General features: G+C 43.1%; 1 protein-coding gene across 2 annotated transcripts in view; it reads right to left on the bottom strand.

Annotated features, from left to right (window-relative positions):
• scai (suppressor of cancer cell invasion) overlaps nucleotides 1-14,992 on the bottom strand; it is a 156,950-nt gene extending 141,958 nt beyond the window's left edge. Inside the window, exon 1 of one of the 2 annotated variants that reach the window (XM_059993907.1) lies at nucleotides 14,667-14,992. The gene's annotated coding sequence lies outside the window, so the exon portion shown is untranslated. The remainder of the gene's footprint in view (nucleotides 1-14,666) is intronic. The other variant, XM_059993908.1, reaches the window with a different exon arrangement.
• Nucleotides 14,993-15,160: the final 168 nt, after the last annotated feature.

Raw genomic sequence — 15,160 nt, 5'->3', positions numbered from 1 at the left:
CATTTAACTGTTGTTCATTCTTTGTGGCACTCCTGTTTTTGTGGATGGTTGCAAAGAAAAGGCATTTCAGGCTGAATAATGTATTCATCTGACATTAAATTGGACCTTTGAACATTTGAAAATAGTGAAGTCAAATTTTAGGGTAATTTTTGTCATCCCCAATCAACTGGACTCTGAAAATTCACACACATTCCTCAAACACTGCACAAAAACACCATGGCCCTCAAATAGTTCTGAAGTCTAAACAGAAACATGACTTTTTAAAAAAAATACAGAAGTGACCAACCAGCAAGCCATTTGGTAAACTATGTTTAAATTCCTTACTTGCAAGATCAATTGCTAGTCACAATACAGGTGCTAGAAATCAATGGAAAATACAAGCCAACAATGATTATTTGTAGTTAGTGAATTAATTGTCTTAGCTGGTATGTGCTCCTCAAATCCTGTTACATTCTTATCTTGTCTCAATAAGCTAAATAGCTCCAGTCTGCTGCTGTAAAAAGGGAAGCAATGTTCTTTAAAAACCTCTTGACCCTTTGAGTAATTTTTTTGGCCCATGTAAAGAGGAGCGGAGTTAACGACAAATTATAATCTTAACCAATGAAATATGGCAGCCCAATCTTTTTTTTAAGTTTAGGGGCTTTTTCCTCTCTCTTTATAAAATATCTTTTTCATGGTTAGTTACTAAGAGATTGGGAGGCTAAACTACATTTGTTACTTGGAAACACAAAATGCTGGCAAAACTCAGCAGGCCAGACAGCATATGGGAGGAGATAGTGACAACTTTTCGGACCGAAACCCTTAATCCTGCTTTTGTGTTTTTATTTATTTCCAGCATCTGCAGATTCACTCATTGTTACTTGGAATTTGTGTTTGTACATGTTAACCATTATTAATGTAATCCCGATCTCTATGTAATGATCTCTATGCTACGTTTATTACAGGAAGTCCCCAGGCTACGAACTGGTTCCGTTCCCGAGTCCATCTTTAAGTTGGATTTGTACACAAGTGGGAACAGGTACATCAGGTATTATTCAGCAACAGTCAAACATTTGTCTTTGTATATAGTATATATTTTACCTTTCTATGCATATAAAACACTTAAGAAATGTATGTATTCCAATAATTAAACCACTGCGTTGCTTAGTAATAATTGTAGCTTTCATCGGGGCAGGGCCTTTCACATGCTTCATTATTCTCACTTTATCCTTTTCCTGTATCCTTTAAAGTTGTTCCGATCGTTGACCAACTGTAGCCTAAAGCTTTTCCAATGACTGATGGCATTTCACCTCTTTCCAATCGATTTATTATTTCCACTTAATTTTCAATCGCGATCATTTTCCATCAACGCAACAGAAAACTGCAGATTTTATATTTTAATCGCAGAGCAACAGTGAACCATCTGATTGGCCTATCAGAGTTCTCTTTAGGAAATAGTTGACTTGATCAGCATTTCTAATCTGGCTATTGTTCATGATCACACTTAATAAAAAAACTACAGCAATAGCCGCGGGCGGCAGGTCCTCTGCTCCCCCGGGGTTCTGAAATCCACCTGCACTAGACAGGTTATATGGGACAAGTGGGGGTGGTGCTGACTAGAAGGGGGGGGGGGGGAGAGAAGAGGAGTCAGGGTGGATCTTGCTAAGAAATATTTAAGCCAATACAAAGTTACACACTCAGTGTTAATGGCAATGACTTAAAATGGCAGACGGCATCATGATCAGATTTAAAATGGCGGACGGTGTTCCCCGTTCGTAAGTACGAGTTGCCCATAAGTCGGACGTTCGTAACTTGGGGACTGCCTGTAATTTGAAACTTAATAAAAAGATTGAAGAAAGAAAGAAAAAACCTCTTGCTTGGGCTGTCTGCAATCTACTCTTGCCTGAACAGTATTAACTGTTGCTTTGCTGCAACTTCCATATTTTAAAGATTGGTCACACAAAATGGAAATAAGGGGAAACGGATTGGGCAGAAAAAATGAAAGCCTCAAGATAAATTACTACCAGGCTCAGGAACAACTACTGAACGGTTCCCTAGTAATAAGATGGACTCTTGACCTCAATTTAACTTTGTGACCTTGAACCTTAATACCTACCCTTGCATTCTCTGTAACACTATTCTGCACTGTTAGTTTCCTATGCACTATTGAATATACTCTTGTAATGAATTGATCTAAGAACAGTAATGAAAGACAAATTTTTCACTATCTCAGTAAATGTGACAATAAACCAATTTACCACAAATTGTAAGAACAAGGCAATTTTCTGGTCATCTTAGTAACTGACAAACATCATAACCATTCATTGATCTTCAAGTGAAAAATTCAGGAAGGATTAACAAAAGAGTAGATCAGTAAGGTTTTTAAAAGCTGCAAGACCAATACTGTACCAGATGGAAGAGGATAAGGAGATTCAATCTGAAGTTCCAATTATTTTATATTCTGCAAGGAAGCTTATATAGACTGGATAATACAAGATCTGTTTTAATCATTGCTATGTTCACTTGCTGTAACGTATCCTCTATTTCCCCAGCATACATTGGAAAAACAATAATACACAAAACAAGAATTTCTGTAACAAGCTGTTAAATACACTAGGTTCCACTGTTCAGTAAGCAAAAAAAAACAGCGTCAATTCTAGCATACAATAGGAAGGAAACCATGTACCAAGTCGGCCCTCCTTATCCGCATGTTCAACCAACCGCAAATCAAGAAAACCCGCAAGTGCTCTTTCAGCACTTGTTTAAGCATTTTTTTCTTGTCATTATTCCCTAAACAATGCAGTATAACAACTATTTTACATTGCATTTATATTGTAATAGGTATTATAAGTAATCTAGAGACGATTTAAAGTATACAGGAGGATGTGCGTGGGTTATCATGGATTGGGATTTAAATTCATCTATCTATTTATTTATTTATTTAAATTGGAAGTTCTCTTACTAAGTAAGTCGGAACAGGTACATCCGGTATTATTTAGCATTAGTTAGTCAAACATTTGTCTTAGTACATGTTATATATTTTACCTTTCCATTCATATAAAACACTTAAGAATGTATGTTTCAGTGCTGGGATCGGGAGCAGAAGTTCCCGAGTTCGATCCATTGACAGACCACTCCCAAGTGTGCTCTCCGTCCAAGCCGGGTTGATGTGGAGAATCAAAAACCCAAAACCCTAAAACTTAATTAAACCACTGTGCTGCTTAGCAATAATTGTAGCTTTCATCAGGGCAGGGCCTTTCTCATTTTATCCTTTAAAATTGTTCCAATCATTGACCGACTGCAGCCTAACACTTTTCCAATGACCGATGGTGTTTCACCTCTTTCTGATTGCTTTATTACTTTCATTTTCCAATTGTGATTATTTTTGTAAATAGAAACACTGCAAATTCAGAGGCTGCCAGGTCCTAATGTCCACTGCACTGAGACAGGTTGAATAAGGAACTTGAGCATCTGTGTGTTTTGGTATCCGCAAGGGGTCCCGGAACCAATGCCTTGTGGATAAGGAGGGCCGACTGTGCAGCAAAGGTTACTCCACCGAATTATAAAAGGCATCAACAGCAAACAAGAGTTTGACTGGTCTCAAACAATTTCAATGTGCAACATACATGTAAGGGAAAAGTGAAATACTTCCTTTCTACCTTAAAGAATTAACATTACCGACTTCTGAATGGACAATGAACCCATGTAAACTCCCCCACTTCCTTTTACTCTAATTTTAAATATTTTTTTTATTTAAATTTAGTTTTATTATATATTACTATGTACTGCTGCCACAAAACAAACTTCATGACATATGCCAGTGATATTAACCCAGATTCTTAATTCCCACCTATGAAGACTTTCAACATATGGTTCCATGAAGTGTGGTTGACAATAAACAAGTTCTGCCAAAGAAAGGAATGGTTGTGAAAAAGAAATGGTTGGACCCCTATTCAAGAGAAAAGTGAAAGTCACCAAGATCATCCTGATGTGGCATAGAGACAATGAGACTCATTCACCACAGTGAACAGGACAAAAAAAATTAGCAGCTGTCAAGATAGAGGACGGCATTATTGATGTCATAGTCACAAGTAGGGAGAAAGTGAATTTAGTGATACAATGGCCACAACATCCAAAATCATGGCCTCCAAAACGCAAAACGGCCTAGCTCACTTCTACCTTCTCTTCACAATTTACAAGCAAGGCACACAGTAGGCCCATCGTTTTCATCAGGTCTAGGGATCCAATACCAAATTAAACCATCACATAATGTTGCTACAACAACACACACAAAATGCTGGTGGAACACAGCAGGCCAGGCAGCATCTATAGGAGAAGCTCTGTCGATGTTTCGGGCCGAGACCCTTCGTAATGTTGCTTTTCTTTCTCTTACAGATGTAGGTATACTCCTTCATTTCATTATTTTTCCCTTTGTGTCTAACTGCTGCATTTAGAGTATTTCCATGACAACTCTGACACCACCGTTATTCTCCTGATCAATACAATCATTTTCTACTACAAAGATCAAGTTAGAACATTGTTGAGTGCAGGAGAATGAGGGGATACCTTAGGCTGTAAATAAAATTAAGCATAATAGGATGAATGCTTCATGCTTTTTCTCCTCAGGCTGGGCGAGACTAAAACTAGAGGTTATAGGTTTAAGTGAAAGGTGAAACATTAAGGGAAATATGAGAGAATGTCTTCACTGAGGCAGTGCAAGCATGGAGCAATCTGTCAGTTGAAGTGGGAAAGGCAGCTCAATTGTATCATTTAAGAAACATTTGGATAGGTGGGATATGGGCTATGGTCCAAGTGCAGGTCAATGGGATGAGGCAGAAAACTAATGAGCATAGACTAGATGGGACAAAGGGCCTGTTTCAGTTCAGGACTCTACAACCATCCTTCCTTGCAACTTCAAATAGTATAGGGAAAGGACATCTTCCTGAACTTATTACTAACACCTTTAATCAGAATCAGCTAAATAATAGAGTAAGCCAGTAGCTATGAAAAGAGAAGCAAAGCAAATATTTGTATATAATGTAAAAGGCAGTTGTGTGCAACAAATACTAGTCCCTTGTCCAAAGGACAAGGTTAATACTTATAATGCTGGAAAACATACATACAAAACTTAGGAGTTAGTTCAAGTCAAATCAACAATGAGACTTCCACAATTGAGTCATAAACAAGAGAATCTGCAGTTGCTGGAAATCCAAGCAACACAAAGTGCTAAAGGAACTCAGCAGGCCAGGTAGCATCTATGGAGAAGTACAGTTGACATTTCAGGACCAGACCCTTCAACAGGACTAGAGAAAGAGCAGTCCTTCAAAAATGAAAATAACTCACTGCCCCATTACTTAACAAATAGCAGTTTAAAGTTAACTAGTATTAGATCAGAGGTCACCCCTTTGATGCCCTGGAAAAATAACCTCATTAAAACAATCTTTGGAGGATTAAATCACCTTTGCTATATTTACATTGATCAACTCTCATGTATTAGCAATAGTGAGATGATATTCCACTAACAGTACCTTCCAAATTCAATATGGTAGCTATCAGCAATTTCACATCTATATCACAAAGTCTAAATTCTTTGTCTTACAAGTTATTATAGGGAATTCAGTACATGGTAGGTATTAATATTCACTTTTGCTAAATTTGTTTTTACAATTACTCATTTTGACAACATACTTTTCCCCCCTCAGCTTCAATAAGTACTCTTGCTGTGGGTGGTAGGCGGACAATCTTTCCACCTTGTCATACCTTCACACAACGAGCTGAGAAACAAGCCTTTGAACAGCTTCAGGAGGAGAAAAGCAAAGTTACTACCCATCACCCACCCATCTTTCACCTGCATTGTCACTGTCACAGCTCTGAACTCTGTTCAACCCAGAAGAATCTGATCTAATTTATTCTACAAGGCATGTCCACTAATTCAGCAGAGATCAGATACTAGCATTCTATCTACAGTTCTGCATCTCCCTAGAGACTCATTACACACATCCTCAATTACAGCGCAAATTCCAAACTGTCCAATCCTGAAGCTCTCATGTCCAAGGGTGACTCCATGAAAAAAAGAAACCCCCAAACTAAACTAAAAAAGCACATCAACTTTGCAAAGAAATGGTCCATCTTAAAAATAAACCAATATTAACCATAAACTACTCTTCAACAATGGCCATAAGTATTAAAACAGGACTTATTTTCTGAGTTCTTTCTGGCAACTTCACAAGGGTGAAACAGAAAATAACTGAATATTCATATTGCAAACAATGATTAAAGCAGTGTGTATAAACACTTGGTTTGATATCATCAACACTGAGCCCCCAAAGTGACCTGCACCTTGATCATCTGAGGTACGCAGGTGTTTCCAATGAGTGGACAGCGGCAAGGCTGAAGGAGTGAGTGGCATCCCAGGGCAGGGACTCAGGATGTGCGCAGCTCAACTGGCAGATGTGTTTGCAGACATTTTTAATCTCTCCCTCTCCCAGTGTAGAGTGCCTTCCTGCTACAAAACATCCATCATTGCCCCTGTACCTAAAAAGACCAAGGTAACCTGTCTGAATGACTGGCATCCTGTCGCACTCACCTCAATAATCAAATGCTTTAAGAGGTAGGTCAAGGATTTCATCTGCAGCATGCTACCATCCACAGTGGACACCTACAATTCACCTAGCAATACCACCGACTGACAGAGGACACAATAGCCACAGCTCTACACACATTGCCCTTACACATCTGGAGAAGGATGCTCATGTGAGAATGCTGTTTTTAAGACTACAGTTCAGCGTTCAACAGTATAGTTCCATCCAGACTTAACAAGCTCAGAGACCTCGGCCTTAACCCTGCCTTGTGCAGCTAGATCCCAAACTTCCTGTCAGAATGGACTCCCTCACCTCCGCCCCTCAGGACTGTGTCCTATGCCTCCCCTCTGTATATCCATGCTGTGTCGCCACTTACAGCTCCGATCTGCTAATTAAATTTGCTGACAATACTACATTGATTGGCCTGATCTCAAATAAAACCGAGGCAGCCTACAGCAAAGTAGTCATCACCCTGACAGTGGTGTCAAGAAAACAACCTCTCCCTCAATGTCACAAAAAACAAGGAGCTGGTTGTGGATTACAGGAGGAATTTAGACAGGCTCATCCCTATTGACATTAGTGGATCTAGGGTTGAGAGGGTGAACAGCTTTAAGTTCCTTAGCATCTATATCACTGAGGATCTCACATGGTCTATACATACTAAAATAGTATGTTACTGTGCTAAAATAGCACAGAGCCGCTTTCACCTCAGACAGCTGAAGTTTGGTATGGACCCCCATGAGAATGTGAAGAGGGTAAGGGGTACGTGTAGAAGGGGTGGGCAAGGGGGTAAGTGTAGCAAAATATGTAGACAGGACCAGGGAGAGGATCCGTCGTTGGGGAAGTGTAGGAGAACAGGGAAGAGGTAGCTAAATTAAGGTGCCAGACAGCATGTGGCAACCACAAAGAAGAGGAACCTTGCGACCACAAGACAATGTGTTCGACAAAGTATTTTGAGCTATATACCTATTTCGAGTGTTTTGCTTGCATCCATACCCATTCCAAGTATTACACTTGCGTCTATGCTTATTCCGAGTGTTTCGCGTGCTTAGCTATGCAATAGCCAATCAATTGAATCAGTAACCATATTTGCAAATGTAGTACCCTGCTTTTGGGTATAAGTATGACCTTTGAAAACCGACAAATTGGGAGTTGGCTACCTTACGCCCCAAGTGCATGGGGCTGCGAACTGAATAAAAACTGAATAATCTGAATAAAAACCGTTTCAGAGGTAATTTCGTGTCTCTGGTGTTTTTCTTCAACTGAGCAGGTTAATAATTTCAGGTTGACACCCAAATCCCAAGAACATTCTACAGGGGCACAATTGAGACCATCCTGACTGGCTGCATCACTGCCTGGTACAGGAACTGTACTTCCCTTAATCACAGAACTCTGCAGAGAGTGGTATGGACGGCCCAGCACATCTGTAGTTGTGAACTTCCCACTATTCAGGACATTTACAAAGACAGGTGTGTAAAAAGGGCCCAAAGGATCATTGGGGACCCCAGTCACCTCAACCACAAACTGACCCAGCTACCACCATCTGGGATACAGTACCGCAGCATAAAAGCCAGGACCAACAGGCTCTGGGACAGCTTCCACCAGGCCATCAGACTGATTAATTTATGCTGATACAGATGTATTTCTATGTTATATTGACTGACGTTGTACATACCATTAAAAATTACTATAAATTGCACACTTAGATGGAGATGCAATGCAAATATATTTACTCCTTATAAGAATGCAAGTAGCCTTGGAGTCCACTCCATCAACAGTAACTTCTAACTGAAGCACCATGTTCCTACTTCATCTCTATATACCTCACTCTTCAATATTCAGAAATCTAGTTTTCTCTCCATTTTAAATAAAATCAAGCCTCCATTACACTGAATTCACCACCCTTGGAGATGTTTCTCTCAAATCCTAAATGACCTACTCCTTATTCCAACACTGGCCCTTAGTTCTAGACTCCTTTTCCAAGGAAACTATCCTTTGAGAATTCATTGCTTCAGTCACATCTGGAGAACAGAGACCAAGCCTACTTGATGCAACAGTCCTACACTCCAAAGAAACAACTGAGTGAAACTACCTGCTAATTGTACTTTTTAAATACTTTTCTTTGAATAAAATTATATACAGTTCTCCAGATATAGTCCCATCAGGACTCACTACAATTTCAGCAAGACACCCTTACCCTTCTTGAGCTGAATTTATTTAAATTTTTACATCCATCCCAAAATGTGAGGAAGTAAAAAATCTCTGCATTATGACTCCGTCGCAAGGTACAGACATGTGAATTTATAAGCCTAATGGCTTGTAGAAAGCTGTCCATAGCCTGCTGGTCCTGGCTTTAATGCTGCAGTACAGTGGGCCGAACAGAAGCAGCTGAAACAGTTTATGGTTGGGGTGACTGGTGCCCTCAATGATCTTCCAGGCCTTTATGCACCCCCTGCTTCAGTAATATCCTCAATGGAAGTAAGTTCACATCAACAGATGCACTGGGCAGCCCATACTACTCTCTGCAATGGCCAGTAATCAAAGCTCTGTACCAGGTGGTAATACAGGCAGTCAGGATGCTCTCAATGGTGCCCCTGTAGAAGGTATGAGGATATGGGAGCCCATGCCAAACTTCTTCAGCAGCCTGAGGTGGAAGCGACACTGTTGTGCTTTCTTTGCCACACAGCTGGTTTGTACAGTCCAGGTGAGATCTTTGGTGATGTGTATACCAAAGAAATTGAAACTATTCACCCTCTCAACTACATTCCCACTGATATTGATCAGGGCAAGCCTGTATCTGTTCCTCATGTAATCCACAATTAGCTCTTGTTTTTTGACATTGAAGGAGAGGTTGTTAGCTTGGCACCACTGTGTCAGGGTGATAATCTCTTCTCTGTAGGCTGTCTCGTCACTGCTAGAAATACAACAAATTAATGTCATGTTATCTGCAAATTTGATCAGCAGATTGGAGCCGTGTGTGGAAGCAGAGTCATGGGTGTAAAGGGAGTAGAGGGGAGGACTCAGGACACAACCCGGGGGGGGAGAGAGAAGAGACCTTTGATGGTCAGAGGGGCAGAGGTGAGGGAGTCTATCCCCAGCACTTTTTGGCAATCCGATACGAAGTTCAGAATCCAGCTGCACAAGGCAGGGTGTAGGCTGAAATCCCCAAGCTTCCTGTCACATCTGAAGGGAATTATGTAATCAGAGCAAAATGCCTTTTCAGCTATGTTAGCTCTCAGTGACTATATTGAGGAACACCCTGATCCCCTTGAACACCAATGTTTCCTAGTTTGGTTGGGTTGAGTTGTTCTGATCTTACAAACGTTTCATCACCATGCAAGGAGACATCGTCAGTGCACTGCGGATTGTGGTGTCCCCTAAACTGTCTTTATGTGGCGACCCACTTCCCAGTGCACTCGAACCGGCTCACAAAGTGGCGCGTGCCTGCATGGAGGCCGATCCCAAAAAGGGCACCAAGCCTGCTTCACCAGCAAGGGGAAAAACCTGCATACGGGATGGGACTGTGAATACACACCCCCTACAGCATTCCCACCCGGGGAGGACGGGATCAGGAAGGCTTTAAAGCAAGGCTGCGAAGTTTGAATAAACCTCTTTCGCAACTGCAGCTCACCGACTCTGTGTTGTTATTGCAGCGCTGCGTGTAGCACACCGCTACAATTGGTGACCCCGACGCTGATCTCTGCTCCGGTGTCGACCAAAAAGCGGCATCCAGACCACTTGTCCCAGACATACAGGAGGCTATCCCGATGGCCAGCCGCCGTAGCCATCAGCGGCGGCTGGCCCTGGCATTTCCCGGGAACTTGCAGGGCAGGCTACAGTGGCGGGCTTCTGCACCCCACCACTGGTGGTAAAAGCACCACTGTTCGTTGGCCTCCTCACCCCTGCCTCTGGGGTTAGCGGGCTCGGCGGCCGAGCCTGGTCTGGTTTGCTGCTGGAAGCGTGGCCTGGTGATCTGTGCGACAGACACCCCACTCTCCTTCTTGGCTTTCCACAGCACGTCCACCCGGGCCGTCACCCTATGGGGGTCGCTGAAATCCGCGTCAGACAGCTGCTCCAGGAATGCCTGCTCAAACATGAGGGAGGGCTTGTGACCGCCGGCCAGGGAGAGCATCTCGTTCATCAAAGGCGGCTTGTCTCCCAAATCATCCAGGTGCAGTAAGCGGGCAGCTCGCTCACGCCGTGAGAATCCAAAAGTCCTTATGAGCAAGGCTTTGAATTCTGTGCATTTACCGTCCGCTGGGGGTGACTGCATGAACTCCTCAAGCTGGGCCACTGTTTCCTAGTCGAGGGAGCTCACCACATAGTAGTAACGTGTGGCATCCGAGGTTATCTGCCGAATGTGGAATTGGGCTTCTGCTTGATGGAGCCATAGGTGAGGTCGCAGCATCCAGAAGCTTGGCAGTTTTAACGAAACTGCATGAACAGATGCGATGTCGTTCATCTTCAGCCTGTGGTCAGCTATGGCCAGCCTTTTGGGGACACATCTGCACCACACAACTGCTTACCACCCACAGTCCAACGGACTGGTGGAGCATTTCCACCGTCACCTGAAGTTGGCTCTCATGGCCCGCCTCAAAGGGCCTAACTGGGTAGACGAGCTTCCCTGGGTCCTGCTCGGAATCCGCACGGCGCCCAAAGAAGATCTGCACACCTCGTTGGCCAAGTTGGTGTACAGCGCACCCCTGGTTGTCCCAGGAGAGTTCATACCAGCCCCAAGGGGGAAAGAGGAAGAACCCGCAGCAGTCCTGGGCAGACTACGCATGAAGCTTGGTAACCTGGCCCCCATACGCGCATGGGCAGAACCCGACCTGCGTACCCAAAGACCTGCAAAACTAAGTTCGTTTTTCTATGACGGGGCGGACATCGGGCACCGCTACAGCAGCCCTACGAGGGGCCGTTTACAGGTCCACATTTGTGCTGGAACGTTTTCACGGTGGACCGACTCAAACCAGCCCATGTGGACTTGGCACAGCTGGTGGAGATTCAGGCACCGTGGCGCAGAGGCAGACCTCCCGAAGAGTCCGACCAAGACTGAGGACATTGGGGGGGGGTTATGTGGCGACCCACTTCCCAGCGCACTCAAACCAGCTCGCAAAGCGGCGTGCGCCAGCATTGAGGCCAATCCCAAAAGGGCGCCAAGCCTGCTTCACCAGCAAGGGGAAAAGCCCGCGTGCGGGATGGGACTGTGAATATGCGCCCCCTACAGCATTCCCACCCTGGGAGAGCGGTATCAGGAAGGCTTTAAAGTGAGGCCGCGAAGTTTGAATAAACCCCTTTTGTAACTGCAGCTCACCGACTCCGTGTCACTATTGCAGCGCTGCGTGTAGCACACCGCTACATTTATATACTTTTTGGAAACGCAACTGCGATGTGTACAGGAAATCTGATGGGCTGTGTGGTGAACTTCATGCATTGTGGGCCAAGTTCATGACCACATTGGTTCAGAAATAAGATCAAGGTCTACGTTTACAGAATTGTTGCTATACAAGAATCTCACCTGTGTAAATACAACCTCTATGCCTAGAATCCACATTTGGATCTTTTATTGTATCTTAGCTTATTTACTACAAATTATATAATAGTATTATAAAATTCCTTCACCCTAGCCACAGCCTGTGCATTTCTACCCATCAATAAAATTTCCAAATCTACCACATTCATCTGCCTCCTGCAAATTTTTTTCCACCATAGATTGAAAACTGGTTTCAGATTTAATTACACCACATTCAAACAATCTTAAAATTCTTTCATAATGGCCATTCCTCCCCCCCAGCTCCTTTGCAAAACTATTAGTGAACCCTTTCTTAGTGCACAGCACTAGATCAAAAATAGCTTGCTTCCCAGCCAGTCCCAACACACCAATCTAGAAATCCATCTCATATTGTAAAAACTACACTGACACAGTCATTAAAAATCCCAGCATTTTACATTCAATTAAATCATAAATCAGAGACAATATTGGCAATATCATTTTTTCCTGAATCATTTGGAGCATCAGCATTCATAAAAACACAAAGATATCCTCCTGCTGGACAAGCAAATGGAAGGCAATTTCACTACTTGTATTACTACATAAACAGGGCTCTTATAAACAATAAATCCATTACAGTCTTACCAATAGGTAGTTATAATTCTAGGAATATGCATGTCATGTCCTGCTTTGAGAAAACTGAAGATACTTGTTGAAATAGATTTAAGTCAGGCTATTCAATTGAAAACTTGTAAAATTATATGCTCATTGCCCTCATCTAATCTGTAGTAATGAATAACCAACATGATCTTTTCTCACATCCACTTACTATTTGCTCCACAGTCAAAATCCCCAGTTGAGGCTTGTGGAAATAATTCCACAATTCCTACTGGACCTCCACCACCATTCATAGAACATGCTACATTTCTGATGAGATACTGAAGCAAAAAAGTCATCTACCTGAAGGCTCAATGGCACAGTTGAAATGAGTGTGGAAAAGTTCCCCCCCCCCCCCCAGTGCTCCCAAAATAAACACCAAAACAAATCTGTCACGTGCTGGTTTATAGGACTCTGGCACAAATTGATGCTATATTTTCATATATTACCACAACACCTTTAACAATATAGAACATCACAGGCTGACCAATATTTGACAAGTCATTTGGGTAGATGATTAAAAGCTTTATACAAGTTTTAACAAGTAACAGTGTAATACAGAAACACAATTGAATGAATGGAAAACTACAAAATAAATAGCAAATACAAAGCAAAAAAAGAAATAAAGTAACAATAATGTTCAAAGTTGGAATTCCAGAACTTGGGACAGCTGAAGACATTGGTGCCAATGATGGAACAAGAATGTTCAAATAGCTCCAAAATGCAAAGCTCTAATTAAGGTGATCTAAAGTTTAAGAAATTTGGAAAAGGGAAGGTTGACACGTGAAAACACAACAGAATTTCAAGTAATACATTGCTGAATCAGGAACCAATGTTGGTAACTAAAGCATGAGTGAAGAATATAACCCCAGGCAAATTAGAACACAGCATAGTTTTTTAAATGACACTGAATTTAAGGAAAGCAGAACAAGGTGGGCTTTACACAAATAGCAAGATGAGCAATGTACTTCGTTGAAGGAGGCCAACAATGCATTTTTTCCCCCCAATGTTCAGAAGGAAATGTCAGCAAGTAATATGAAAATGTGGATGTATAGGATTGCAAGTGTACATGTGGACACAGGTAATGTGTACTTTGATGGTTCTGGAGGATAAAAGATATAGGCTTAGATAAGGGTCAAATGGAAATAATTCAAACAGATATCTGATTTGCATAGACAAATTGGGTTAAAAGGTCTTCTTCCATGTATAACTACAACATACAAACGAGAGATAGCAAGTTCCAAGGACAGATACTCTTGAGGGGGATGCAGAAAGGGAAGAGAAAAGCAGTAGAGAAATTGAGAAAATTATAGGTGAAATAACAAACTAAGAGCAAAATACATGCGGAGCAGTAGATAGCAGAGCTGCACATCAAAGCTGCAAACAAGCAGAGGAAGATTACTTCTACTGTTAAGAGTCATAAAGGACGCTGCAAATGACTTTGATAATATCTACTCCAACAATGTGATGAAGGCAAAAAAGCTGACTAGAAGGATTCAGACATGGCTTCCAAGAAAAATGGGTCAAAATTAGAAGGGAGCGTCAAGTTATATAAAAAAAACCGGGGCTGAAAAGGGCTGGAGACACACAGTGGAGGAACTCAGTAGGCCATGAGTACAATCGATGTTTCGTGTTGAGACCTTTCATCAGGACTGGAAAGGAGTAAGGGAAGAGAGGGTGACTACAACTCGCTTTGAGACAACCAACAAGATCTGAAAGGACGCTTAAAAAAGTGCAACCAGAATGAGTGCAGAGCACAATAACAAGCGTGTAAGGAACCATAAAACGTGACTCTGTCACATGGGAATTACCGTGTTGTCGACTCTACACGTTATCTGTATTTATCTCACACACATGCAGGTGGGAAAAGGGGCGGTCGCATGCACAGGCGGCTGCAGCAACTCCCGGCGAAGCGCGCAGCCACCTGCCCTCAGCGTGCTCGCCGGTGCCGGACTCACCTCACACGCGCCGGCCCGCGGCCTACCCCCGGCACGGACCGGACAGCCGACCGTTCACCACACGACAGGCTTGAACCGGCTGCCCTTAGAAGCCCACCGCACCCCCTCCCCACTCGTCTCCACCTGGGGGTTCGGCACAACGGGGCTCGGTCTCCGGCTCTGTTCCGCCCTTCGCCCCTTCCGTCGGTGCGCACTGCCTCGGGAGGTCGAGCACCAAGATCACGCCGTTTATTTCACCCCAAGCGCCGCCAATATCAACCGCCAAGCCCGCGCGACTACCATAAAGCCCGACCGCCTCTTATTACGCGCTGCTCGCACTAGCTTGATGCCTCAGCACCGCCCCTCGCCGATCTCTGCGTACCCATTGGCCCACGCCTACGATTAAACCCGCCCATTCCAGGCGTCCTTTCGCCCCTTTCGACCAGGCGGACGTCTCTCTCTTGACGTCACGGAGGGCGGGCATGTCCTCGTCGTTTTTGGTTTGGTTGACTCCG

The sequence above is a fragment of the Hypanus sabinus genome, chromosome 18 (genome assembly GCF_030144855.1).
Source record: "Hypanus sabinus isolate sHypSab1 chromosome 18, sHypSab1.hap1, whole genome shotgun sequence".
Taxonomy (NCBI): domain Eukaryota; kingdom Metazoa; phylum Chordata; class Chondrichthyes; order Myliobatiformes; family Dasyatidae; genus Hypanus; species Hypanus sabinus.
This window is presented reverse-complemented; position numbering and strand designations above follow the sequence as displayed.